The following is a 27,877-nucleotide window of genomic DNA, read 5'->3' as shown; positions in this document are numbered from 1 at the left end:
ATAGTGAATCTATTCTTGAGTAGCTCTTATGAGCATTCGAATAGAATGTGTAGTTTCTATCTTCACTATGAGTAATTCTCCAGACATCAGCAAGTCCTATTCCTTTACACAATTCTACTAGAGCTTTGGATATTTTCCAATCGTTTTTGGAGGGGTAACTAGATTTATCTATAGAAGGTTGAGGGACTGAGTTAAAGTCTCCTCCAAGAATGACTGAGATGTTATTGTAGGCTGACAGAAGATCTGAAATTTCATGAAAGAATGGGAAATGGTTATCGTTAGGTGCATATATATTGGCAATTATTATTGGTTTGTTAAAGAGGCTTGCTTTTAGGAAGATGAATCTTCCCTCTGAATCTTCTATAGTTTTTTCAACTTGGAATGGTATTTCTTTATGAATTAACACTGCTACACCTCTACTCTTATTGTTATAGCCTGCTGAAAAAACCTGTCCCACCCACTTTTGCTTTAATTTACCAACATCTTGAGATGTTAAATGAGTTTCTTGTAAGAGTGCTATATCTGTTTTTAAATCTGCAAGATGTGTCAGAACTTTAATGGACTTAATTTTTTGATTGAGACCTTTCGTATTCCAAGAAACTAAGTTGATTCTTTTTAAATGTGGTTCAACCATCTATAACATAAGTGAAGATTGACCTTTTTTGTGTGTGTATGTGTTCCCCGAGCGTGTTTTATTAGATGTGAAGACGGAAACAAACATAAGAGAGAGTAGAGAAAATAAAAAACAAGTAAACAAACAGACATACATAAAGGGGACGTGAACAAAAGGAAAACAAAAAATGGATTAACATAATAAAGAGGTTGATTGGTGCTGGCCATTTCCCCTGTGGTCAGTGTCCAATTAGCCAGTTAAAAGGTTGTACACTTAAGAAATGGCTCATTCTCCCCCATCTAAAGGGTCTATAATTCTCCATTCATTCCGAAATTAAAATGTAAAATGATAATACTGAACTATAGATGAACAATTTTCCAATTTATCTTTATTTTAATGTTTTAACGTAGGTCTATTACTTCAAACAGAGACAGAAGTGCTATAAAAAAAAGAAAAAAAAATGAATGTAGGCTAAAGCCTAGTAGTTCATCAACAAATATGCATACAGAAATAAACGTTTCCTTATGGTTTTAGTTTAGCCAACATATCCTCCTTCAAACTAAACAATAAAACAAGGCCACATGTAAGCCTGTTTAAACGGAAGATTTTTCCTTTTTTAGATTAGGCCAAGAGACTCTATAGGCAACAGACAGTGTCGCGAAAAAGAAGAAAATTCATACCAGTTCTGTTGTCATACTTAAGCTATAGCTGAAGATCCTGAAATTTATTTTTCATCCTTTCTGTTGCAGCTTGAACATTAGCGAAATCTTGCCATTCATCGTCGATCCTTATCCGAAGTATTGCAGGGTCTTTCAGTCGCGTTTTGAGGCCTCGCTCATGCAGTTTTTCCCGAAGCGGCCAGAATTCCTCTCGGCGAAGTTGTGTTTTCCGCGAAAAATCAGGTGTAATTGTCACGGAGTTCTGGTCGACGGTAAAACCCTTTGCGGATCTAGATGTCATTCAGGATATCTTGCCTTTTCTGAAAATGCAACAACTTCATAATGATATTTCGTGGTTTTATCGATGATCTTTCCACTCCTATCCGATGGGCCTGCTCGATATCGAATTCCTCCACTTGAATTCCCAGGTTTGTTGATAACGTTGATGCCAGGTAGGCCTTCAGCTTTGCTCCTTCGCTCTTTTCTGGTAGGTTATGTATTCTAAGGTTGTTTCTTCGGGATCTATTTTCGGCTTGGTCCAAGTCGTCTGTTACTTTAGAGAGTTGTGATTCCAGTTGCTTTATTTTCTCCTGTTGCGCATTTAACTTTATGGCCTGTTCGTGAACATCTGACGCCATCACCTCGTATTTTCGGTCAATCGAGGCAACTGTTTGAGCCATCTGATCTACTTTGCCCGTAAGGACATCGATTTTCTCAATTTGCCGAGATATCTTAGTTACTTCTGTTGAAAGTTTTTTGTTTGAGTCCAGTACTTCTTGCATCATAGTTTGTAATTTGTCCATTTCTTTTGATCGAGACGAGGTCATTGCAGATGAGTCTGATTACAGGTGTACGTCTCAAATCTTGTGCAGGTGAGCGTCTCAAGTCCCAAAGACGTTTTCTACTTCTATTTACGATGAGTAATTGGCTAAATGTGTTCAGACATCATTGTTTAGTTGTCGGAAAATAAACGGAAATAAATGGATCAAACATTTAAAGAGTTTCAAGCTGGGGGTATGAGCTGCGCGCTACTACCCTCTCAAGTCCGCCATCTTACATTTCGAGATTCACATTTGTTACTGCCTCAGGATTCCATCACGATGTAAATCATATTACAATGTCATAGGCTACGCCTAGACAGTTCTATTCAACGACATCAGTAATGTCCCTGCATGCTAGCATGGAGATTCCAGACCCAAATCCGAAATACTATTGGTCTGAATAATGTAATGGCCCAACTCGAAGAGTGGCACCAAGCGTGCATTTGAAAATCTCACTGCACTGTCTGTAAGTGAGAGAGAAAGAGAGAGAGAGAGAGAGTGAGTGAGTGTGTTTGTGTATTCTGTGAGTGTGTGTCTGTGTTTTGTGTGTGTGTGACACTGTAATGGGTCATATGTGTACAAGGCTGCAGTTGTGATTGAGCTGAAAAGCGATGATTTCCACATCAGTTTGATCTGGTTTTGGGCCATGACAGTAAATTCCACTTAATTTTGGGCAACAAAGTTTTATCTGGGAACCTAAATCAGCAGCAAGTAATATCAAAATCATGTTACCTGTCTTGTGTGTGTGTGTGTGTGTTTGTGTTTGTGTGTGTTATTTTTTGGAGAAGAAAAGGTTTCAGGTTGAGCAGATGGGAGAGTTTGTGTGTGTGTGCAAATCCCGATGACCAATCAGAAGCTGCGATCTCTGATCCGGTTCTGGACACTATGGAGCTGCAGGAGAACATCTGGACGCCACAAAAGGTGTGTGTGTGTACGTAACGATAATCATGTTGTAACCAGGCAGCAGAGTTGTGGTTATGACTACACATGATGATGTAACATAGTTGTGGTTATGCCTACACATGATGATGTAACAGAGTTGTGGTTAGGTTATGCCTACACATGATGATGTAACAGAGTTGTGGTTATGACTACACATGATGATGTAACAGAGTTGTGGTTATGCCTACACATGATGATGTAACAGAGTTGTGGTTATGACTACACATGATGATGTAACAGAGTTATGGTTATGCCTACACATGATGATGTAACAGAGTTGTGGTTATGCCTACACATGATGATGTAACAGAGTTGTGGTTATGCTTACACATGATGATGTAACAGAGTTGTAGTTATGGCTACACATGATGATGTAACAGAGTTGTGGTGATGATGTAACAGAGTTGTGGTTATGACTACACATGATGATGTTACAGAGTTGTGGTTATGGCTACACATGATTATGTAACAGAGTTGTGGTTGTGCCTACACATGATGATGTAATACCCCTTCTGAGCCCTTTTGCTGGGCAGTGACATCAGCCATGAATATCTGATATTAGGCAACAACATTTAATTGTTAACTTTAACCATCAGTTGGCAACCTAATGATCATGCAGCCATCATCCACTTTGCACATTAACAATGTGTGTGTGTGTCTCTGTGTGTGTGTGTGTGTGTTTGTAGGTGAGTGTCATGATTGTGATTGGCTGCTGAGCAATGTGCCGTTGCTAAGATCAAGATGCTGTGCAACATGGAGTTTAGCGGAGAGCAAACTGGACCTCATGCACGAGTCCTTCATAAGTGATCCAATCAGCATCAGGTACCAATATCATGTGTGAACAAGGTTGTGTTGTGGTGCTGAAGCCTGAAGTGATGATTTATCCGGGATTTGAGCCCTGTTTCTGGGCAGTGACTTTCACTCTGATATCAGGCAACATGTTTTTATCTGGATGACTGAGATCAATAGCAGGACATTTAATGATCATGTTGCTTGTTGTGTGTGCGTGTGTGTGTGTGCGTGCGTGAGTGCGTGCTAGAGGGTGACACGGGAAGCAATTTTCACTCCCGTCCCATCCCGAGCCCGCACAAATACTCCCGTCATATCCCGATCACGTGACAGCCCCCCCAAAAAAATTCTGTCCCGCAAAATCCCGAGAGAAAGACTCCCGAATCCCGTCCCCCTCCCTATGTTGATGTCTAAAGTTATCCGACTGTTAGGCTACAGTAGCGTGCGGTGACCATACATTTTGGTAGGGCAGAAAGCCTTGTCTAACTTTTCTTTAATAGCCGATCATTTTGGGCTATATTAAAATTACATATTTTACAGTACTTTGCTGTAGGCTATGCTTAAATCATTTCATAGTTAGATCTCATCCCATCAGTTAAGTTTGCACCGTTCTCATCACGTTAAACCAGCGAAGCATAGCAACGTTGCTATGAGTAAACAAAACAATTTTTTGTGTTCCGCGATAAATATATTGAGGAATGCGATCGTCAAGGTGTCATGCCCCAACATTGCATGACACATTAAACTCAACGAGAATCGCTTTCCCGGACAGCTCGTGCAATTGAATAGAGTTGTCCTTTGCTGATACTTTCGCCTGTAACTGTTTCTTTGCATCCATTTTGCCTTAGGGCCTATCGCTGAAGCTGATTGATTGTGAACAGGGCAGCTGCTTGTCTTGCTCTGATAGGCTACCAATCAACAACAAACGTATTGTGGGTTGTAATTGGTTCTCTTTTCTAAAACGAAATGCCTCACGTCTTTGGGCGCACTCACTGCATTGCAGCATCATTTTTTAAGTTAATAATCTCTGGCTTCCCGCCAGCTCCCGTTTATTATTTCCTGTCCCGTCCCAATCACGTTACCAACAGTGAAATTTACTCCCGTACTGCGGGAAACCCGCGGGAATACCGTGACCCGCGGGAGTCCCGAAAAATTGTCACCCTCTAGTGCGTGCGTGCGTGTGTGTGTGCGTGCGTGTGCGTGTGTATGTGTGTGTGCGTGTGCGTGCGTGTGTGTGTGTGTGTGTGTGTGTGTGTGTGCGCGTGTGCGTGTGTGTGTGTGCAGGTGGAATGTTGAGGGTGCAGGTTAAGGACATCGCAGAGGACCTGGAGTGAGTGTGTGTGGAGGACTCGACCACCAGAAGATATTTGTAAGTGTGTGTGTGTATGTGTGTGAGAGACTGTAATGTGTCATGTGTGAACAAGGCTGCTGTTGTGATTGAGCCTAAAAGTGATGATTTACAGTCCCATTTGATCCCTGTTTCTGGGTAATGACAGTAACTTCTATCTGATTTTGGGCAACACAGGTTTATCTGGGAACCTAAATAAACAGCAAGCAATTTCAAAATCATGTCTTGTGTGTGTGTGTGTGTGTGTGTGTGTATGTGTGTGTGTGTGTGTGTGTGCAAATCCTGATGACCAATCAGAAGCTCTGTGGTCTCTGATCCGGTTCTGGACACTCTGGAGCTGCAGGAGAACATCTGGACGTCACAAAAGGTGTGTGAGTGTACGTAACGATAATCATGTTGTAACCAGGCGGCAGAGTTGTGGTTATGACTACACATGATGATGTAACAGAGTTGTGGTTATGACTACACATGATGATGTAACAGAGTTGTGGTTATGACTACACATGATGATGTAACAGAGTTGTGGTTATGCCTACACATGATGATGTAACAGAGTTGTGGTTATGCCTACACATGATGATGTAACAGAGATGTGGTTATGACTACACATGATGATGTAACAGAGTTGTGGTTATGACTACACATGATGATGTAACAGAGTTGTGGTTATGCCTACACAAGTCCTTCATAAGTGATCCAATCAGCATCAGGTACCAATATCATGTGTGAACAAGGTTGTGTTGTGGTGCTGATGCCTGAAGTGATGATATAGTCTGTGTATTTGAGCCCTGTTCCTGGGCATTGACAGTAACCTTTCACTCTGATATCAGGCAACATGTCTTTATCTGGAAGACAGAGATCAGTAGCTTAATGACATTTAATGATCATTATCTGTTGTTTGTGTGTGTGTGTGTGTCAGATTCTGAGAACTGTGGGGCCCAGATTCGACCAACAGAAGGCCAGGGTAAGTGTGTGTGTGTGTTTGTGTGTGTGATTGTGTGCATCTGTATCTATGTGTATGTATGGTGTGGGTATATGCGAGAATCCAGCTCACTTCAAGCTGTATGGCACATAAGGCAATACACACACACACACACACACACACACACACACACACACACACACACACACACACGCACACACACGCACACACCCACATTAACCCATCCCTCCCAACACACACACACACACACATTAACCCATCCCTCCCAACACACACACACACAGGGGCACAGCTACCCATTTTTTGAGGGGTATGCTACAACAATCTTGCCCCCACCCCCCCAATAATTTACACTAGTGTATAGTGTGTATTAACCCTTTAGGCGCCAGAGGTTTTTTTTCGAAACGATCAATTTTGACATCTTCATTTCAAAAGGCTATGGGCCCTATTTTAATGGTCTAAAACGGAAGTGTCTTTGCGCAAAACGCAATTCACTTTGTGGGCGGATCTCTGGCGCTGATGCTATTTTACCGGCGGGATATTTGACTGTTGCGCCCGAAGCAAATCTAAAATGGGGTTGTCTGAAGTAGCTACATTAATCATGGGTGTGGTTTGGGCGTAACGTGCAATAAACCAATCAGAGCGTCATCTCACATTCCCTTTAACAACAGGCACGCTTGTTCCATAGCTGATTGCTATTATGGTGGCGTATTTGCCAGGCGCAGCCAGAAGCGTTCACAGCGCTATAATCACTGTTCAGTTGGGAACAGTTAGCTATTGATTTTTCATCTTCACAAAATGTAATACAGAATTGTCACAAAGACATACTTTCCGATGTTTTGGGATCATTCTCACTGAATCACGAGGTTATGAATGCATGGTGATATATTTGCAATGTACAATGTAATCTAACATTACCTCTCTATAGACAATGCATATCTTCTGTCAGTTAATCTCTTCTCTCCCGTGCTGCCGCTGGGGCATTTGGGTTAAATGGCGTCGGCATGCAGTTCAACATCACGTCTCCTTAAGTCCTCTAACATTTCCTAATTTATGTCATCAACACATCAGTGATTCGTGAAAATGTGTACGCTAGATTTATGCCTATTTTTTCACATGGACACCACACTGATTTCCCTCGAGTGGTAATATTTTTCTTTGAAATTATGTATGGTTTACAGAAATGGGAACTACATTGTATAGTCGAGGAGCTAAGTGTGCGTTGCGCAGCACAGGCGGCCAAGCAGGGCTTCGTTTAAGTTGACCTAACTTTCAACTCTGCACAGTATCCCATTAACTGCGTGACAGTAGACTATTTACAATATTTTCTGTAAAGCAGAGTTTGTAAACACGTTATCATCAACTTAATTCACGCACAACATTTATTTGAGCAGGAGAGAGAATAACAATGAATGGATGCAGCAACTACAGAAATTGTACAGAAATTGTAACCATACTTGCTGATTTCTTGTACTATCTGTTGCTGGTTAACAGCACATGAAAAGCTGATTTAAGCTAATTCACTAACTCAAGACTTCAAGGCCATCATGGATATAAAACGTTTTTTGAAAATAACGAAAGGATGGAGGGAACATAGCAAAGCTTGGAGTTATTTCAGATGGGCTACAAGGTAGGCAAAATTATGGTGCTTAAAACCTTACACAACGGTAAATTGGAACAAAACTAAAAGTAACTTTAGCCTTTATAGGGCTGTAGCCTATAAAGTTGTCCAGATTAATAGGTCGTAATTAGGCGTTGTTGTAAAGATATTGCATGTAGATGTTGTACTATATAGGCTACTAAATATTTAGGTCACCAATGCACGAACAAAACCGGGAAATGGACAAATATTATCAAGGCTTTGAATGTTTCCGTCTGTGCACGGAGGTGTCTGTAGATTGGTGTGCAACGCATTCATTCATGCAGGCCTGTGGTCATGCATGCGCCCTTAAAATAGCATCTGCATTTTTGCCACAGACTTTAGACCAGGGAGTTCCTGGTCTGTGGCGGAATTGTTTTCTGAAACTGCAAAATATCAACAGTGAACGTTTGCGCCGGAACACGCCCCGTCTTTTCGCTGAACCGCCCCCGTGGGCGCAATCGAATTCCCTAATTTACAGGCATGTACCTGTGGAGGGAAAATTCCAATATGCGCTGACTGCAAAATAGGAAAGACAAACGCGCGAGTATACAAAGTCAATTGCGCCGGCACGGAAGATAGAGCCCTATATCTTAAAAGTGATAAGAGATAGAGACTTTCTGTAAATTAGAGAAATATTAAGGATGACCCAAAGTTTATGTAGAGATTAAATGTTTATATCTAATTTGCATATTATGATGTCATATGGTGGCGGCCATCTTGGATTATAGAATTTTCATGAAAAGTCGCATGTTTGAATGATAAAATGCACCACTTCTTTCCCCCCAAAATGCCCCTCACCTTCTGTATGCTATATTGCACAATACTGAATGCTCAGGTAAATAGTAAGTAGTGAACAAACTGTGTAAATCATTACTAATAAATGGCAGAAACAAACCAAATGCATGTAGCGGTAGACTGGCCTTTTGCTGTAGAGATTTTCCATTTACTACATACAGTAGGCACTCTGATTCCATGTATGGGGCACATATATATTATTCAGATGACACACAAACACAAGTAGACAAGACCTGTTTAGTTCAAAAGCTCATTTGCCACAGCAAGGCACAGATCAGGAGTGAGATGACGAGACAAGACAAGAGACAATGTTTTGTTTGTTTTTGTTTTTGTTGATGTTTTCTTGTTTTTTTTCTTAGCTGACAAAGACACACACATCACAAGGACATGAACACACAAAAAGGAACACATAGTGTATGTCCTAAATGATCAGGGAAATAGATAGCAAATCAACAGTGTAAATCATTACTAATAAATGGCTGACATTTTTTTTTTTATGTAGCAGGCCTTTTGCTGTAGAGATAATGACTCCCTATCCCTATCCATACAGGGCCGGCATTCCCATCATCTTGTGATAGACTATGCATGACCTATGATGTGTGTGTGTGTGTGGTGGGGGGGGGAGAGCGTGTCACCACCTCCACCATGCGAGCAGCATGGCCAGATCTGCCTGTGGAGAGAATTTGTGCAGCTCGGACTAGGCCTACTGTCATTCTCATTTGCGACTCCCCACACTGCCACTACGTTCCCCCCTAACTGTCCTATGAGCACTTCGACCTCGTCTAACATACCCAGTGGCATTAGACAAAGGCTCCACCACGTTACTGTCGCCGCGATTGTGGAGAGGCACACGTTCAGAAGACAGAAGCTAGCGCTATGGATATTAGGCTACCTCCAGCCTCGTTCGCCACACCACTAACACCCTGCTAACTTCCCGATGAACACTCCTACTATGGAGTAAACTCTCACTTTGTCCAGCTGCATCATTGCAAGGCAGGGACGCATCTGAAACCTCACTAAACAAATCACCGTCATTTTCTGAAGGCAGATATCCCCCTTCAGAATCAGGGTCCGCGAATAGAAGACCCAACACTTCATTTCAGGTAAACTTTTTTGATGCCATTAGACCAGTGTTTTTCAACCTTTTTTGTGCCACGGCACACTTTTGACACTTAAAATGTCCCACGGCACACTAACATCCTGTGTGAAGAAAAAATAAACATACCATAGCCTAAAACTTCAAATAATACACAGATATGGCCTTATTATGGCTTCTATGCAAGACCTGCTCAATAAAACAAGTGCCCTCTGTTTCATTTGCAGGTGACTATATCTAATTTAATTGTTGTTATGAACTGGATATGTGATGATTCTGTGAATACTGGATATGGGTCCCCCGTTGTACAATGCCTGCATACCACAAATAGTGCAATCATACAATCAATGAGAGCATGTGGTTATAAATTATTTGATGCAACAGTTGCTTTTCTGGACCAGTGAGTGACATTTGGGTAATTTTCTGCGGCACACCTGATGATCTCTCACGGCACACTAGTGTGCCCCGGCACAGTGGTTGAAAAACACTGCATTAGACGATAATCTAATGCAAATACTCGCTGACGTTGACAATATCGCTCTGACAAAATGGCTCACACGCACACTAGCTCCGGTATTGCACGCACTGATTCAATGCTCTGTAGCTCAAAAGTTTTGTTTAAAGCGTGACCTTTTTCGGACTCGGGGATGACGTATGACATGTCTGCCATCTAGTGGAGTGGAGGTCGAACGAAATATGACACCCTATTTGACTAAATCGGCCGTTTTATTCAGTACCGCATCTTGTTGAGTAAACTTGACAGTGGCGCCTAGAGGGTTAAATATTATTTATAAAATTATTATTATTTTTAAAGAAATGCTGCCAATTTGATGTTTAAGTTGATGAAGCATTGATAAATGGTGCATTGTCACTTTAAGACAGTCTAGCCGGTTCTCATAACATCATTTTGCCAGCTGTTGATCACAAAGGATAAGGCTGATCCAACTCTAGCCTTGTTTGTTTGCGCTACATTGACAGCACAATATTAAGTTATTACAAGGAGCCTTCGTTGTTAGGATATGGAAACATGTAATGAGTTGTTGATAGCGTGACATTTCTGTTTGCAGTTTGCCATTAAAAGTGCATTATGAGCATGGTAGCCACCTAGCTATCTGAATGGAATAGGCTATGTTTCAATCGGCATATGTTTAGCAAACGCTAGTTAGTCTGTTAACATTCATATTTGTAAGCCTCCAAGCACAGACGTCACACTTTACAGTAAGTGGTTGCCTTTCACATCCACTTATTTAACTGCTGTCGCATCCCTTGACATGCCAACTCCTTTTCCCTCTTTCTTTTTCTATTTTTAGCCGCTGACAGCTTTTTTTTGCTGCATCCATCTTTTTCCATAGATGGCAACTCACTACTCGTACCTGCTCACTCAGCGCTCACGGCGCCCCCACTCCATCTTCTATGTCAGAATTCTATGATGGAATCTTATGAGATAGGGCGCCTACTCTAGCCTGTTAGTCCTCTAAAATGTTATATAACATTGAGAAAATGTTACATGCATCTGTTACATACATCAGTTACATGCATCTGATATCAGGCAACAGTTTTATCTTGTAATTTGAATCATTAACACTTAACTTAATGACCATTTAGCCACCATACTGTCACAGCATTCAGTGTGTATGTGTGTGTGTCAACTTGAGGGTGAAGGGCCAGCAAAAAGTTAGGGTGTGTGTGTGTGTGTGTGTGTGTGTGTGTATGAGAGAGAGAGAGAGAGACTGATGTGTCATGTGTGAACAAGGCTGCAGTTGTGATTGAGCCTGAAAGTGATGATTTGGCACTTGACATTTGATCCCTGTTTCTGGGCCGTGACAGTAACTTCTATCTGATTTTGGGCAACAACGTTTTATCTGGGAACCTAAATCAACAGCAAGCAATTTCAAAATCATGTTACCTGTTGTGTGTTTGTGTGTGTGTGTATGTTTGCACGTGTGTGTGCATGTGCGTGTGCGTGCGTGTGTGTGTTTGAGTGCAGTTTTTTTTGGTTTTTTTTACCCCCCCCCCCCCCCCCTAATCACACCATTTAGCCTAGCGTGACTTGAGAGGGACAGGATTCAGGAACTAAGACAGGCCCATCTTCTGTCTGACTCACGTCACGTTAAAGGGACACTCCACCCATTTGCATTAGGCTTTGCATTGTTAGAAACCCAATTATACTTTTGAATGGTCATGCAACACTCTCATTTCCCCCTGAGACGGGAGAAATCCGTATTCACCTCTTTACACTTCCTCCCACAATGATGCAAAAATCGTAATTTTGCGTCATTGTCGGAGGAAGTGTAAGAGGGGTGGATTTCTGTTGAAACTACAAGCGCTAGTTCCCACCCTTTCAACCCCGCCCATAGGGGGTTGGACCTAATGCGCTAACAGACCTATCACAGATCAGTGCCAGTGCTTTTGAATTCACTGGCAGAGAGCTGCAGAGACCTGCAGCAAACATGGCCGAAGGTACCGAATACGCAGACAGAGGCAATGTGGAGGACTGGGATTTTGAAGAAGGTATGATAGAAACGGATGTTCGTGGCTATCTTTATGAGCCACAATATAGCGACGAGCAGCTGAGGGCTATGGAGGAACAGGAGGCGGCTGAAGCTGCTGCCACAACAGCCGAGGCAGACGACCCGCCTGCCGCGGACGAGGAGCCCGCAATGGCTCGAGCTGGGGCGAATTGGTGGTGCCTGTGCTCTAACTGTGCGCCAATGGACACAGAACAAGAGTCTGTCTGCTGCTGAGAATTCCAGCGGGGCCAATTTCTTCTGGACGAAATCACGGAATCGGAGGATGACACGGACGTGTGTGTTGTTGATCACCCGAGTTTCGCACCACATATGGATAGCTGCTAGTGGCGTCCTGGAGACCTACTTTAGAATACCTAAGGTCAACTGGAAACGACAGCCAAAGCCTACAGGGCCAAATGGACGTCTTTCTGTAAAGTAAGTTTGTTTTCTTTGTTACTATGTCAAGGAGTAATCTTGCTAACACGCTAACGTGGCATGTTCATTGCACAAATAGCTTGCAGTTATGCTAGCTACTGTGGCACGCTAGGCTCAAATATCATCACTCACTTTGTGCTCAATGTTTTGTCTAGACAATTTCGTCTAACAGCCTACCGGCACTTTCTTGAGTGGGTCCTGCAAGGAGAGAGATTGGGCAGAGGGCATCGTGTCGTGTTACCTGCTTGCGTCGTGCAGGCTATCCGCCAGAAATACCCAGCTCCAGACGGCCAGTACTGCGGGCACCAAGAAGTGGAGGACGCTCAGGAGGAGCTATAGTTTCCTTGTTTTATATTCCTTCAACAGTTGTATTGTTTGTACAGTTTTTTAATTAAATGGTTAAAATGTACGTTGTTGTAGTTCTTTCTTAGTAGTGTTGCTCAAAGTGTATTCGAGTTATTGAACGACCAACATTTCAGAACTGGAACTACCTAGCTACTGTTGCCTCAGATGACAAAGACGACAGAATTGTGATCATACCTATAATTACTATAAATTATGAAGCATTACAAGTATACATTGCATTATAAGCTTGTTGCATATCAGTTACCTCCTTCCAAGTTTATGATGCTAAACTTTGTTGAAGGCAGACAGGAGAGAAGGAGTGACATTTTGTTTTTTAATTCACAAAATAAGAATTGTCATGAACATCAAAACACACAAACAACATTATCCACACTATAAAAAAAGAGGTATTGACCCTGTGATTGAGTATACAGTAAGGTGCTCGATGGCAGTGCAAACAGGTAAGGCAGTGCAAGGATCAGGTCAAAAGACCATATAAGACAAAGACATCTAGGACATATAAGACATGGTAATATTACAAAATATTGGTGAGGAATGGGTTATGGTAGTGCTGACGTCTCAGAAGCGGCTCTTGAATGATGATTTTGCAGCTTCCTTTGGCGGCTTTGGGACAGGGGCGATGTTAGGTGGCAAAGGAGGTTGTGGTTGGGTGAGTGAGGTGGTTGACACCTTGAATGTTATGTTTGGGTTGCGTCTGTTTTCTATGACCTTCTCAATTAGTGTCTGGATGAACTTGGTGGTGTGTGGTTTATAAATTTTCTTTACTATCCATTGCTTTGACTTCTTGCAGAAGACCTGCTTGACATGTGATTCTCCTATAAATGAGAAAGATTATAATGATTACACAGATATCTGAATGAAGATTTGACTAGTAGATGTCTCTCCACAGGAATAGAATGAACTTTTCAGCAAAGTATGCATTTTGAGTTAGCTGTGAACATGCTAATTTTGGTTATTTTAGTATTTAGAGTACATGAAAACACACCTGTTGCCGTGGTGGCTTGTTCTCGTGCCACAATGTTCTCATTATGTTCCATGATGGCGAGGTAGGCCCTCTCCCTCATTCCCTCGTAGGAGAAGGCCTGGCGTTTAGGGAGGTATTTCAGGAGAGCACTGTGAAAGATCTCCAGTGGTCCTGTGTGAAAAGGAGAATACAGGAGTACTAATTAAAACATGTTCAATAGGATATGTTCAAAACATGTGGGTAAAAAGGGCGTCAGTTCTTACCAGTATGTTTGAAGAGGGCCATCTTCTGAAGATCTTTCAGAAGCCTTTTATCAAAGACTAGCGACGTCAGGTCCTGATATGCCACCGAGTCCTTCTTCAGCCACATCCTCTTCTTCTGCTCCTCAGCTGTTAGAGGAGCATGGTCACAGTGACGACGCTTTCCATCCGTGTCAGTCCATCTGTGTTCATTGACCACATGGTGTGGAATGCACTTCCACCTGTTTTGTAGTGCCTTTGGGAAAGAAAAGATTCTCAATAATACTATTACTTGAAAAAAATCAGATAGAAAATGTATGGCAGCTTTTGATTCCTTACCTCGATGTCCCCCTTACTGGTGCCACAGGAAAACCACATGTGGTTTACAACAGACCTGTGAAAGACATAAACATTTGTAATTTTGCACCTTGTAAATCAAAGGAAGTTCAGGAAGATTCAGGGCTGATAGGAAGTGAAATTATCTGTGTCTGAAATTATCAAATACTTTCAAAGACACCATAGAGAATTGCCTTTCTTGACAACAGTCAAATGAGTGGAACTCGCACACCATGCAGCCGATGCAACAATGCGTTTTTATTGCATAAAAGTGCTACCCAAAGTGCATGCAAAACGTTTTCAGTCCCATTCAGACCATCCTCAGTGCAAACATACAAAGGTAAACGACTTCCTTATATAGGCTACGCCTAGTTGGTGGCAGACATGTCAATCAAAAGGTTAGGTAGGTTGACATGTTGACTAGATATTTTAAAAGGCACCGTTTACCTATTTTCAACTTTCTGACAACATACATGGCCGAGCTCAAGCCTGAATTTAGGCACCATGCCTGAACTCTATCAGACCTGAAGATTGCAAACCAACACTGACCTGTTCCAGGAAAGTAGGATTTCGTTCCCCTTTTTCTTTCCCTTCATTAGCAACTTCTTCCGGAAACCTGTGGTAAAAAATGCAACATAACTTTGGTCAAACACCAACAATTTACATATTTCCCCCATTCACCCTGTCTGAGCCTTTCATAGTTTAGATTTATTTAGCTATTGCTTATTTTAGCCACATGGTTGACTATTGCACAGGGTGTGGCTTGTCAATGGGATTTTTTGGAGAACTGCAGGTGGGGTGATCAATTGGACAAGTAGATAGACAAGTTTACAAGGATGGCAAAAAAACATACCTTTCGCTGTGTGCCAGATGTCAAATTCGTGCTGGACATTAGGAAATTCTTCCCTCATTATCTTCTGTATTGACGTGGAGCGGTCCGTTGCCATCACCTCCACGTCAAGGCCTGTGTCCAGGAGATCGTTCATTCCCCTTCTAAACCCCAGTGGCTCCATAGCGCCAGAGCTGGTGGCCTCTGTACACTAAAGATTTTAAATTTGATAAGTTATCAAGATGTCAACATAGCAAGAGTAATTCTATCAAAAGTTTATCACAACGTTCAACATAACATGAGTAATTATTGTTATTCTGCATCCATTCATATGTTTCTTACCTGAACCAGTCCGGTGTGGAGTATTTCCTTCGTACTGTCTAGCATGAAAGTGTAGTGGCAGTATTTCGCGTTGAAGCCTGGTGAGTCACATCTGCCATCGCCTGACAAGTGTGGCCTCTTCCCATCCATTTGTTCCAAACATACTCTTGCCAAGAGGGCATTTCTTTGCTCTGTGTACACATGCTCAATAGCAGGTACGCCTTCTGGATGTTGTAAAATGTTGATGATCCAATCATTTGGACACCCATTGTTTGGCACCAGTCGGAGAGTTCGGTGTATGTGCCGCCTCTGAACAGAACAGCTGCAGCTGAAAGTACATTTACCTCTGGCATTCCTCTTATGTCTGGTGAAGATTTCCAAGTACCAGAATGGCCTCCAAGACACATCCATTTCACACTTCTCTGTGCCCCAGTATCATAGATAGTATTTGAAGAAATCGGTTTCCCACACATCTGGCAAAACTTGAATAGTGACATTAGGCTGGATTCATTGACAATGATCTTCTTGCCACTCCAGTCTTCCTTTACACCTTCATCTTCTGATGTTGACGACGATGACGTGGGGGTGAGGGTTGACTCAAGCTGATAGCTTTCATCTGTTTCACCAACTTCAAGGGTGCTTGCACTGGTATCAAGGCCAGGTGTACTTGGGCATGGTGACTATAAAACAAACAGGTTTCTTTTCAAATTATATTCCACTAATTTCAATCAGACAGTAGTCTTAGATATACTGGAGATAGGTAAAGATAGGTGTAGTGGTGAAATAAGAGGTGGGTAGGCTAAACTGCAGTAAGGAAAAGCGCTACTAAATGTTTGTTGTTTTTTTAATACATAAGACATTCAGAATATATGATAATGGTGAAGATTACTGTTTACTAATGGTATGCCTACTAGATAGTTCCAAGAGTGCATACACTCTACGAGGAAGTGCATTGAATGTATTGAGTGGTGGATAAACTCTATCAAGAGGTGGATAAACTATTTCTGACATTTCAGAGGTGGGTAATCTGCGTTTACTTGCGTTTAGCTTCCACTGCAGCCATGATTAGAGATAATATGTAGACTACTTACAAACTGTGCTTGGACAAAGGGAGGAATCTTGATTGGTGTTGAGATCATTGGTGCTGGCGCTGTCTGGGATTCATCCTCTTCTGATGATGAGGACAACAATGCTGCAGCAGACGTCGCCGACGTTTTAGTCTGAAATGTCATACGTTCAATAACGTTAAAAACATTTGAATAACGTCAGACTAACACAGTAAAACATGGTGGATTTGCATCGCTAATAGCGAACTTATTTAGATCTAGAACGCATAGCAAAGTGTCAAACGTTACATTGCTAACTTTGCTGACGAGTGGAGTTAGCGAGGCAGACACATTAGAACAGCAAGCGACCAAAACATACAAGATATTTACTTTGTAAACAGCCAAATCATATGAGATGTGCTGCTTTCCAGCAGATGACTATATCAGTGTGTGTTCTCAGTAGCCGCTAGAGTCGAGTCAGAAAGAACCTTACCTACAGGCAAATGCGTTTAGCACTGCTAGCAGTTCCAGAAGTTCCTGGCTGTTCGTCGACATCATCTGGCAATATCGATGGAATTGCGGTTTTCACAAGCGCGGGTCTCTTCACTCCTAAGGGGTTGGGTTCGAAGTATTCTGGCTTGAAGTGTAGACTGCACACCGTCAGATGTTTAAGTGCTTCAATGGCCGTGTCCTCTCCGAACTTCGGGTTATTGATAGCACGTAGCCACTTTTTGCACAAGTTCAACTCTTTGGGTAACCTACTCCGTGTATTTTCCTTGTGCTGGCTGAACATCCCGGTACCATGCAAGTGCACACCATTTCGAAACACAAACGACGAAACACAAACGAGGAGTAATTCACTAATGATTACGCAAACTAACTCTTCACTACAAATTGTATGATAAGATTTCCAGGTAGCGTAGAGTGGAGCTCAACGCTCGAGCCTTGGTTGACAGATTATGGGCGGAGTTGAACAATTGAGTGGCCTGCGGAGCTGAGCATTGCAATGCACTATGGGGATTGTTGTCTGCAATCCACAAGCACTAAAAAGTCATTTTCTGCCTTTTCTCGGTCAAGAAGGCACCAAATTAGAAATGTATGCTACTATTCTACTACATATATGACCCACTTTCAATACATATTCATGTCTCCACTGGTGGAATGTCCCTTTAACCCATGAATTAAACCACATTGTCACTTGAACGCTTGAACATACCGGTAGTTGACAATGGAGAAACAATTAGCTTACTTCGTTTATGACAGAAATGAAGTTTTGTGCCAACACGTTGTAAAAACACAACCCACAACACTGCCTTTACTTGGTGCAAATCTCCTTTACTTTATAGTCCACGATTCACATTAGGCCTACTAGGCCATCACCGCAAGTGCATACAAAATGTTTCGCAATTTACCTTCGTTACTACCAGCAGTCATTGCTTTTTTTTACTGCGTCGATTCGCGCTTGAGTGCGCATCTAATGTTACAGCGGTGTCTTCGTGGAGACATCCTCTCTCCAGTTTCATTTTTGCTGTTGTTGCGAGCGAGCTTAGGCCTGTAGACTACGATATGGAAATATTTTATACGATCAGCTTCAGAAATAAATTGGCTTTCCTTGTCCTGTGCTACACCTTTCCACCAAGTTGTGCGAAAATTGTAGTTTTTGCGATGTTGACAAACATGCGTAGCACATGGAAGCTCTTGATAGCGCATGGCACTAACGTCTATAAAAACAATATATTTATGGAATAAAACTAGACAGGTACCTCGGATCAGCATTGCTGTTTGTTCTTAAACTGCAATTTTCAGCTACCAGCGGAGGCATTTAGCATAGGCTACTATGCTTCCCGACAATATTTTGCGTCTCCCCTAATTCTGAAGCAGTGGCACCACTAAATGAAGAGGAGACACTGAGAAGAAATGCTACATCAATACAGTATATAATATATGAACTGAAACTGGACGGGCCATAATAACCTCTGACTAGTTTAGGCTACTTATTGTTAAATTGCAATGTGAGCGGCAGCCAGCAGGGGAGGATACGTCGGCAGGATTATTTAAAAAGCAAATGTGCGTGTGTGTGTGTGTGTGTGTGTGTGTGTGTTTGTGTGTGTGTGTGTGTGTTAAGAAGGAGAAGAGGGTGCAAGTTAAGGACATGGGATGGGACCTGAAGTACGCCAACAGAAAGTCAGGGTAAGATGACATTAACTCTGATATTAGTAATCACATGTGTGAATGTGAGTGTGTGTGTGTGAGAGACTGTAATGTGTCCTTGAATTTCCCCTGGGGATCAATAAAGTATCTATCTATCTATCTGTCTATCTATCTGTCATGTGTGAACAAGGCAGCAGTTGTGATTGAGCCTAAAAGTGATGATTTATGGGGCCATTTGATCCCTGTTTCTGGGTAATGACAGTAACTTCTATCTGATTTTGGGCAACAACGTTTTATCTGGGAACCTAAATAAACAGCAAGCAATTTCAAAATCATGTTACCTGTCGTGTGTTTGTGTGTGTGCAAATCCTGTTGACCAATCAGAAGCTGCGGTCTCTTATCCAGTTCTGGACCCTCTGGAGCTGCAGGAGAACATCTGGACGCCACAAAAGGTGTGTGAGTGTACGTAACGTAACGATAATCATGTTGTAACCAGGCGGCAGAGTTTTGCCTAGAAATGATGATGTAACCCTCGCTCTGAGCCCTTTTGCTGGGCAGTGACATCAGCCATGAATATCTGATATTAGGCAACAACATTTATTCTTCAATTTCAACCATCAGTTGCTGACCTAGGGCCCTATCATGACATTCTAAAGTGCATCGTCCATTGGGAGGGGTTTCGCTATCAAAAGTGGAGCGCATGGCGTAACAAGGTGTTCCTACAGTGGGTCCCTGTTAAGTTTGGACGGGTTCCTTCAGGAATCACGATCCCCATTTTCTCGGCAGAAATGGCACAAACTGCAGTTGACACAAACAACCACAAAATGTCACTTTGGTGCCACTACTATTTTTGATGCGACTTGACTTACTGCTTCCATGATGCAGTTTCCAAGTCAGTAGAACAATCAGAGAAAGCTGAGCCATTACCAAACATATATGATAATACAATAGCGTGAGTTTATATATCTTATACCCTATTTGTCACGGTTACTTATAGATTTGATAGTGAAATGATAAGAGCATAAGAGACTTTCAGCGGGGGCACGGAAACTTAAATTGATCACGGTAGTTTAAGCTTACACTTGACAAAACATTCTAATATGAAAATGTAGATGCAATTGTTGTAAGATGGTGCAGCTCCTTTAAAAAAGCACCGTGCAAAAAAGTGCTGTTGAGACTGGAGCGAGTCATATTCAAAATGCAAAAAATAACACCGCAGATAAAACCAATTATCCTCATTCATTGCAACCGCAGCATGCCTGCTTGCCGACGTTTAAACAAAAAAGATATCAAAGCACCTTTTGCGTTTGAATGTAACACGAAAAAATGTTTAAACAGCTGGACAAATGATTTAGCTAATTGATTATAGCCTGTACACCAGCAATTGTTGAACATTTGGAAAAAGATCGCTCAGCTGTTGCCACAGTCACAGGCAATGTCAGAAACAACATGAGAGCAGTACACACTTTCCCGAATGTGGATGTTACACTGTCATAATCTACCACCAGCATTTTGGCAAGTTGAAAAATAGATGACTTCTGTGAAATCTCTGCTTTAAAGCAAGACCTAAATGAGTGGAGTTGTGTTGGGAATGTCGGTGCAATGTTCCTGCTATAATGGTCTGACAAACGTACTGCCTTTTCAAGCAGTTCATCATCACCTGCGAGTTGAAGGATCATAGGACGTAAAGACTCAAACACATGACAAGTTTCCCGCATGCTTGCACATCTTTGGGAGAGCTGACTGATTATGATGTCCAGAGTTGCATTAAATACCTGCACTTTGAAGTATCTCTCTGCATCGGTTAAGCGTTCATCTTCCGATAGTTCGTCAAAGTGACGCTTCACTCTCCGTGCTCTAACATTTTCAAATGTACTCTGAACCCCCATTTATTTGCGAGTGTCTGTGCTGTAGCCTTGGCCTGGTCAAAGGCACGCAGGTAGTCAGAAAGGACCGGTATAGAATTTTCCAGCAATTGCATTGCGGGGGTAGCGACGGGCCCCGGGAGGTCACAGGCCCTGGTGCGACTGCACTTGCTGCACCTACTATAGTTACGCCACTGCGTGGAGCGCTAATGTGTCTACTGTAAATCATTCATGTGTCTAAGCTCATTAGTCTACTTTCAATAGGCCTACTGTACAGCCTGAGAGGGGGAACATAACCTATAGCCTAGGCTACTGTAGAGTAGGCCTACAGTAGGCTAAACAATCTGTTGTGAAAGTCTGCAACGAAAGTTTCCTAATGGAAGCGCTAACGTGTCTATTGAGCTAATTAGCCTACTTTCAATAGGCCTACTGTACAGCCTGAGAGGGGGAACATAGCCTACTGTAGAGTAAACAATCAGTTTACTTAGTTACATTTGTTTAGTTAAATCCAGTTTTCTACTCTATCTCCATGATACGCTTAGCCTATAGAAAGACGAAGTTGGGAAAGTGCTTCAGAGAAAACGTATTTATTGAAATAATGAACAGTCTACATTCTACAGTCTAAATTTAAAGCACGTTGAATCCCTGGGAAGATCTGTGTTGTGCGGAGGAATTCGTTGATCTTATTGATGCAGTCCTTCAGTTCACTCCTCCCCATAGCAGGGAACTTTCGTTGCAGTGTTGAGACCACAACGTTTTTCACATTCTGCGGCAATGCTCGCTTGCCCTTCGCTCCATCCCAGTTGGTGGTTTTGCTCCAGGCTTTATAGTGTTCCTCTGTGACGATGGACCTGAAGAGCAGACATCCGTATCTGCCCACTTGGCCGTAGCTCTGTTGGTGAATCTGTCAGTGACTAATGCGAGAAGCGGGTTCTGTGTTGTAGGCTATGCATTTTTCCGACACTTGGCTGCAAGCTCCCCTCCCCCACCCCCTTCTTTCACAAGCAGTGCAGCTTTCTGAAGCGGTGCCTTTTGAAGCTAATGTAACAAATACCACCAATATTGTTGTGTGGCAATACAAGTCTATCCAGGGTTTGCGCAAGTAGCCTAGCCTAAATAGGCCTATATAAATAAATTAAGGACATACAATCCTTAAAGCTTAACGTAGCCTAGATTAATGTCCCAAAACAAGTCGTTTTATGCGCTCATTATACATGGATTTCTATGAAACGTCACGAAAACATGCTGTGTGCAACCAAGAGGCAGAAAGCACCATAGAACAGCATAGAGCAATGCAAAAGAGCAAAAGAATAAAAGAGTTTTTGTGCTGACAACTGCACCAATTCGAAATCACGATGGTTAGAGAATGTTAAATATGTTCAATATCCCTAACGGAATGCATGTCTTCGCCAAAAATGACAAAATACGATGTTATGTTAATAATGCAAATGAACGGCACACTTTGAAATATAGTCGGAAATGAGATGTTATTATCATTGAGACAACAGGGGTATACAATAAAATCCGATTGTAGCTTACAGCAGCCGACTATTTAGGTTAAGTTTATAACGTTGTGGACGGCCACCAAGCGTCTTCTGCCCCACAGCTGCGGCACAGTCTTGAGTGACCGGATTGGTTTTCCTTTGTCATATGAATGCTGTCATTTTGTTAACATTAGGCTACTGTTAAGGAGATGCTGTAGGCAAAAGCTATATTTCAACCTCGTTAGTGTCAGAACTATTCACAAGGTTTCTGGGCAGCATTTTTATGTTCTATTAGCAAGCGAACTTCTCATGACTACCGACAAAGTAGCCTACTGCCAGCTGACGAAGCTCTCATTTTAAAACATTACTGAGAGACAGACACTGTACAATCAAGAAATCTTGCCACTGAATCCAAAACTATGTTTAACATTATGTACAAGGCTTAGGCTACAGTGGACTAGCATGTTGCAGGGGCTGCTAAAAACACAGAGAAACGCACTGAAAACTCGGCCAATCACAGCTCTTGCTGTGGTCTGGCCGACCGTGGAACTCGACAGCGGACTATGCTGCCCCCAAGCGGCTGCAGTTGTACTTACATTTCACCATTCACCATGATCGTGAATGAAGTGTCAATTTTTAACTGGGACCCACTGTAGGTCTTTTAATCAGTCATATGGGTGTGTTTGGGGCGTAACATCATTTTAAACCAATGAGAATGACATCTGTCATTCCCTTTAACGGCGCAACGCGCAATCTGTCAAATAAATGCATCAGTATTTTGGCATTCAAAGGCGCATTTGAAGAAGGCTGCTTGCGAGACCGTATGGAATAGTCATTCTTAAACCATGCTTTACTAAAACCTAGCATAGCCTTCACGCATTTGCACTCGTCTATTATTTGAACTCATTGGCAAAGTGAAACTAACTTCACCAAGGAGACAGTTATATGCAGTTACTTTCACTATTGACTGACAATGGGTTACCATCGAAAACATAGGCTGGAAAAAGCAACACTTACCCTAATGTTGCTCAAATGACTGAATAAAACAACATTTATCCTGAGGGGAGTTGCTTATATATCCATACGTGTCTCTCGCCTCTCCCCTAATCACTTTTAACCGTCATTACCAATTTGCAAATGATGGTGAATAACTACTCATCATGAGATGTACAGTATTTCGTAATATCTTTATTCTAATTATGTTTCCCATTGTAATCGTGCAATTTGTAATGCTTTGCATGGACGTGCACTGGTGTGCGTTCATGAATGATAGAAGGATGGTGCGTGCACCTGCCAATATGACTGTTGACATGCGCTCTTAAAATAGCATATGAACAACTCGCCATTGACTTCTGACCAGGTTTAGGTGGTGTATGATAGCTATTTTTAGACAACGCGCCAGGCCCCTCCCTAGGTTGTTAATTGCCACACCCCTGGTCGCAATGTTTAAAAAATAAACGTGCAAAATACCGAATTAAGCTTTGCGCGGGTGAATAACGAGCTTTATGCCATGCGCTGGAGCCCAAAATACAGCCCTTAATAATCAATGCATGTGTGTGTGTGTGTGAGTGTGTGGAGAAGAAGAGGGTGTTTGTTGTGTGTGTGTGTGTGTGTGTGTGTGTGTGTGTGAGTGTGTGTATGTGGAGAAGATGAGGGTGTTTGTTGTGTGTGTGTGTATGTGTGTGTGTGTGTGTGTGTGTGAGTGTGTGTATGTGGAGAAGAAGAGGGTGTTTGTTGTGTGTAGTGTGTGTGAGAGACTGTAATGTGTGAACAAGGCTGCAGATGTGATTGAGCCTAAAGGTGATAATTTCTGCCATCGTTTGATCCCTGTTTCTGGGCAGTGACAGTAACTTCTATCTGATTTTGGGCACCAACGTTTTATCTGGGAACCTAAATAAACAGCAAGCAATTTCAAAATCATGTTACCTGTCGTGTGTTTGTGTGTGTGCAAATCCTGTTGACCAATCAGGAGCTGTGGTCTCTTATCCGGTTCTGGACACTCTGGAGCTGCAGGAGAACATCTGGACGCCACAAAAGGGGTGTGAGTGTACGTAACGATAATCATGTTGTAACCAGGCGGCAGAGTTGTGCCTAGAAATGATGATGTAACCCTCGCTCTGAGCCCTTTTGCTGGGCAGTGACATCAGCCATGAATATCTGATATTAGGCAGCAACATTTATTCTTCAATTTCAACCATCAGTTGCTGACCTAATGATCAATGACCACTTAGCACATAAATAATGTGTGTGTGTGTGTGTGTGTGTGTGTGATTGTGTGTGTGTGTAGCCTTTGGAGAAGAAGAAGAGGGTGTGTGTGAGTGTGTGTGTGTCTTTGCTTTTGAAGAAGAGAAGAAGACCTCAACCACATCCTTCATAAGTCAAATCGTCAGGTATGAATATCATGTGTGAACTAGGGATGCAACGGTATGCGGTATATTATCGTACCAAAAGATATGCCCCCCACGGTTCTGTGGCTGACGTGAACCACAATAAGTCGGTAGATCTGTCATTAATGATTTGCAAACGTTTATCATTGTGCTGCAAACTACACGAAAGTTAGACATTCACAAAACACGTCCAGAGAACCAGAGCTTTAGGCCTACAGCCCACAAGCATTAGGCCTACTGTAGCCCACAAGCATTAGGCCTACAGCCCACAAGCATTAGGCCTACTGTAGCCCACAAGCATTAGGCCTACTTTGCTAACGCAGTTAACCGGAGCAGGCGCTTCTAAGTTTAACGTGATGCAGCCTTTCGACCAGCGATTAAAATATACAAAATAAATGTTGTTTGCTGCCAAGACACATGTCTTTCAAATGTATTTAAAGTGAAACTAGGAAGTGTAATGGGTTCCTCTGGCCCATTCTTCCCACGTTTCATGGGAATTGGGCCGGGGATAGTACAGTAATAATAAAAGCTGGAGATTCACATTTGTTACTGCCTCAGGATTCCATCACGATGTAAATCATATTACAATGTCATAGGCTACGCCTAGACAGTTCTATTCAACGACATCAGTAATGTCCCTGCATGCTAGCATGGAGATTCCAGACCCAAATCCGAAATACTATGGGTCTGAATAATGTAATGGCCCAACTCGAGGAGCGGCACCAAGCGTGCATTTGAAAATCTCACTGCACTGTGTGTATGTGAGAGAGAAAGAGAGAGAGTGAGTGAGTGTGTTTGTGTGTTCTGTGAGTGTGTGTCTGTGTTTTGTGTGTGTGTGTGTGTGTGTGACACTGTAATGGGTCATATGTGTACAAGGCTGCAGTTGTGATTGAGCTGAAAAGCGATGATTTCCACATCAGTTTGATCTCTGGTTTTGGGCCATGACAGTAAATTCCACTTAATTTTGGGCAACAAAGTTTTATCTGGGAACCTAAATCAACATCAAGAGATTTTAAAATCACCTGTCGTGTGTTTGTGTGTGTGTGTGCAAATCCCGATGACCAATCAGAAGCTGCGGTCTCTGATCCGATTCTGGACACTCTGGAGCTGCAGGAGAACATCTGGACGCCACAAAAGGTGTGTGAGTGTACGTAACGATAATCATGTTGTAACCAGGCGGCAGAGTTGTGGTTATGCCTACACATGATGATGTAACAGAGTTGTGGTTATGACTACACATGATGATGTAACAGAGTTGTGGTTATGCCTACACATGATGATGTAACAGAGTTGTGGTTATGCCTACACATGATGATGTAACAGAGTTGTGGTTATGACTACACATGATGATGTAACAGAGTTGTGGTTATGACTACACATGATGATGTAACAGAGTTGTGGTTATGACTACACATGATGATGTAACAGAGTTGTGGTTATGACTACACATGATGATGTAACAGAGTTGTGCTTATGACTACACATGATGATGTAACAGAGTTGTGGTTATGACTACACATGATGATGTAACAGAGTTGTGGTTATGCCTACACATGATGATGTAACGTTTAGTCTGAACCCTTTTGCTGGGCAGTGACATCAGCCACGAATATCTGATATTAGGCAACAACATTTAATTTGAACCATCAGTTGCTGACTTCATGATCATGTCACCATTATCCACTTAGCACATTAACAATGTGTGTGTGTGTGTGTGTGTGCGTGTAGCGGAGAGCAAACTGGACCTCATGCACGAGTCCTTCATAAGTGATCCAATCAGCATCAGGTACCAATATCATGTGTGAACAAGCTTGTGTTGTGGTCCTGAAGCCTGAAGTGATGATATGGACACCCTTTGAGCCCTGTTCCTGGGCAGTGACAACTTTCACTCTGATATCAGGCAACATGTCTTTATCTGGATGACTGAGATCAATAGCAGGACATTTAATTATCATGTTGCTTGTTGTGTGTGTGTGTGTGTGTGTGTGTATGCAGGTGGAATGTAGAGGGTGCAGGTTAAGGACATGGGAGAGGACCTGGAGTGAGTGTGTGTGTCAGATCATGAGAACTCAACCACCAGAAGATATTTGTAAGTGTGTGTGTGTGTGTGTGTGTGTGTGACTGTGTGTGTGTGTGTGGAGAAGAAAAGGGTGCTTGTTTTTGTGTGTGTGTGTGTGTGTGTGTGTGTGTAGTGTGTGTGTTTGAGAGACTGTAATGTGTCATGTGTGAACAAGGCTGCAGTTGTGATTGAGCCTGAAAGTGATGATTTACACCTCAATTTGATCCCTGTTTCTGGGTAATGACAGTAACTTCTATCTGATTTTGGGCAACCAAGTTTTATCTGGAAACCTAAATCAAAATCAAGCAATTTCAAAATCATGTTACCTGTTGTGTGTTTGTGTGTGTGTGTCTGTGTGTGTTATTTTTTGGAGAAAAAAAGGTTTCAGGTTGAGCAGATGGGAGAGTGTGTGTGTCTGCAAATCCCGATGACCAATCAGAAGCTGCGGTCTCTGATCCGGTTCTGGACACTATAGAGCTGCAGGACGCCACAAAAGGCGTGTTTGAGTGTGTGTGTGTGTCTGTGTTTGTCTGTGTGTGTGTGTTTCTCTGTGTGTTTGTGTGTGTGTGTAAATCCTGATGACCAATCAGGAGCTGCGGCCTCTGATCCGGTTCTGGACCCTCTGGAGCTGTAGGAGAACATCTGGACGCCACAAAAGGTGTGTGAGTGTGTGTGTGTGTGTATGTGTGTGTGAATTTGAGTGTGTGTGTGTTTGTGTGTGTGTTTTTGTGTGTGTGTGTGAGAGAGTCTGTGATGTGTCGTTTGAACAAGGCTGCAGTTGTGATTGAGCCTGAAAGTGATGATTTATGGTTTGGTTTGATCCCTGTTTCTGGGTAATGACAGTAACTTCTATCTGATTTTGGGCAACAAAGTTTTATCTGGAAACCTAAATCAACATCAAGCAATTTCAAAATCATGTCACTTGTCGTGTGTGTGTGTGTGTGTGTGTGTGTGTGTGTGTGTGTGTGTGCAAATCCTGTTGACCAATCAGGAGCTGCGGTCTCTGGACACTCTGGAGCTGCAGGAGAACATCTGGACGCCACAAAAGGTGTGTGAGTGTACGTAACGATAATCATGTTGTAACCAGGCGGCAGAGTTGTGGTTATGACTACACATGATGATGTAACAGTTGTGGTTATGCCTACACGTGATGATGTAACAGAGTTGTGGTTATGCCTACACATGATGATGTAACAGAGTTGTGGTTATGACTACACATGATGATGTAACAGAGTTG

The 27,877-nt window shown here is 42.4% G+C and overlaps 1 long non-coding RNA gene across 1 annotated transcript; it reads right to left on the bottom strand.

Moving 5' to 3' along the window:
• Positions 1-14,191: 14,191 nt before the first annotated feature.
• On the bottom strand, positions 14,192-15,548 carry LOC143132991 (uncharacterized). The gene is made up of 3 exons (XR_012988389.1): positions 15,352-15,548; positions 15,048-15,114; positions 14,192-14,418 (listed from the first exon to the last, which is right to left on the bottom strand). It is a non-coding gene; the product is annotated as an uncharacterized LOC143132991 (long non-coding RNA).
• Positions 15,549-27,877: the final 12,329 nt, after the last annotated feature.

The sequence above is a fragment of the Alosa pseudoharengus genome, unplaced genomic scaffold (assembly GCF_046254945.1).
Source record: "Alosa pseudoharengus isolate Yale_2024_CS ecotype anadromous, Long Island Sound unplaced genomic scaffold, YU_APseudo_1.1 YU_APseudo_1.1_scf_19, whole genome shotgun sequence".
Classification (NCBI taxonomy): domain Eukaryota; kingdom Metazoa; phylum Chordata; class Actinopteri; order Clupeiformes; family Clupeidae; genus Alosa; species Alosa pseudoharengus.
Note: the sequence above shows the minus strand (reverse complement) of the source record. Positions and strands in the feature narration are given on the sequence as shown.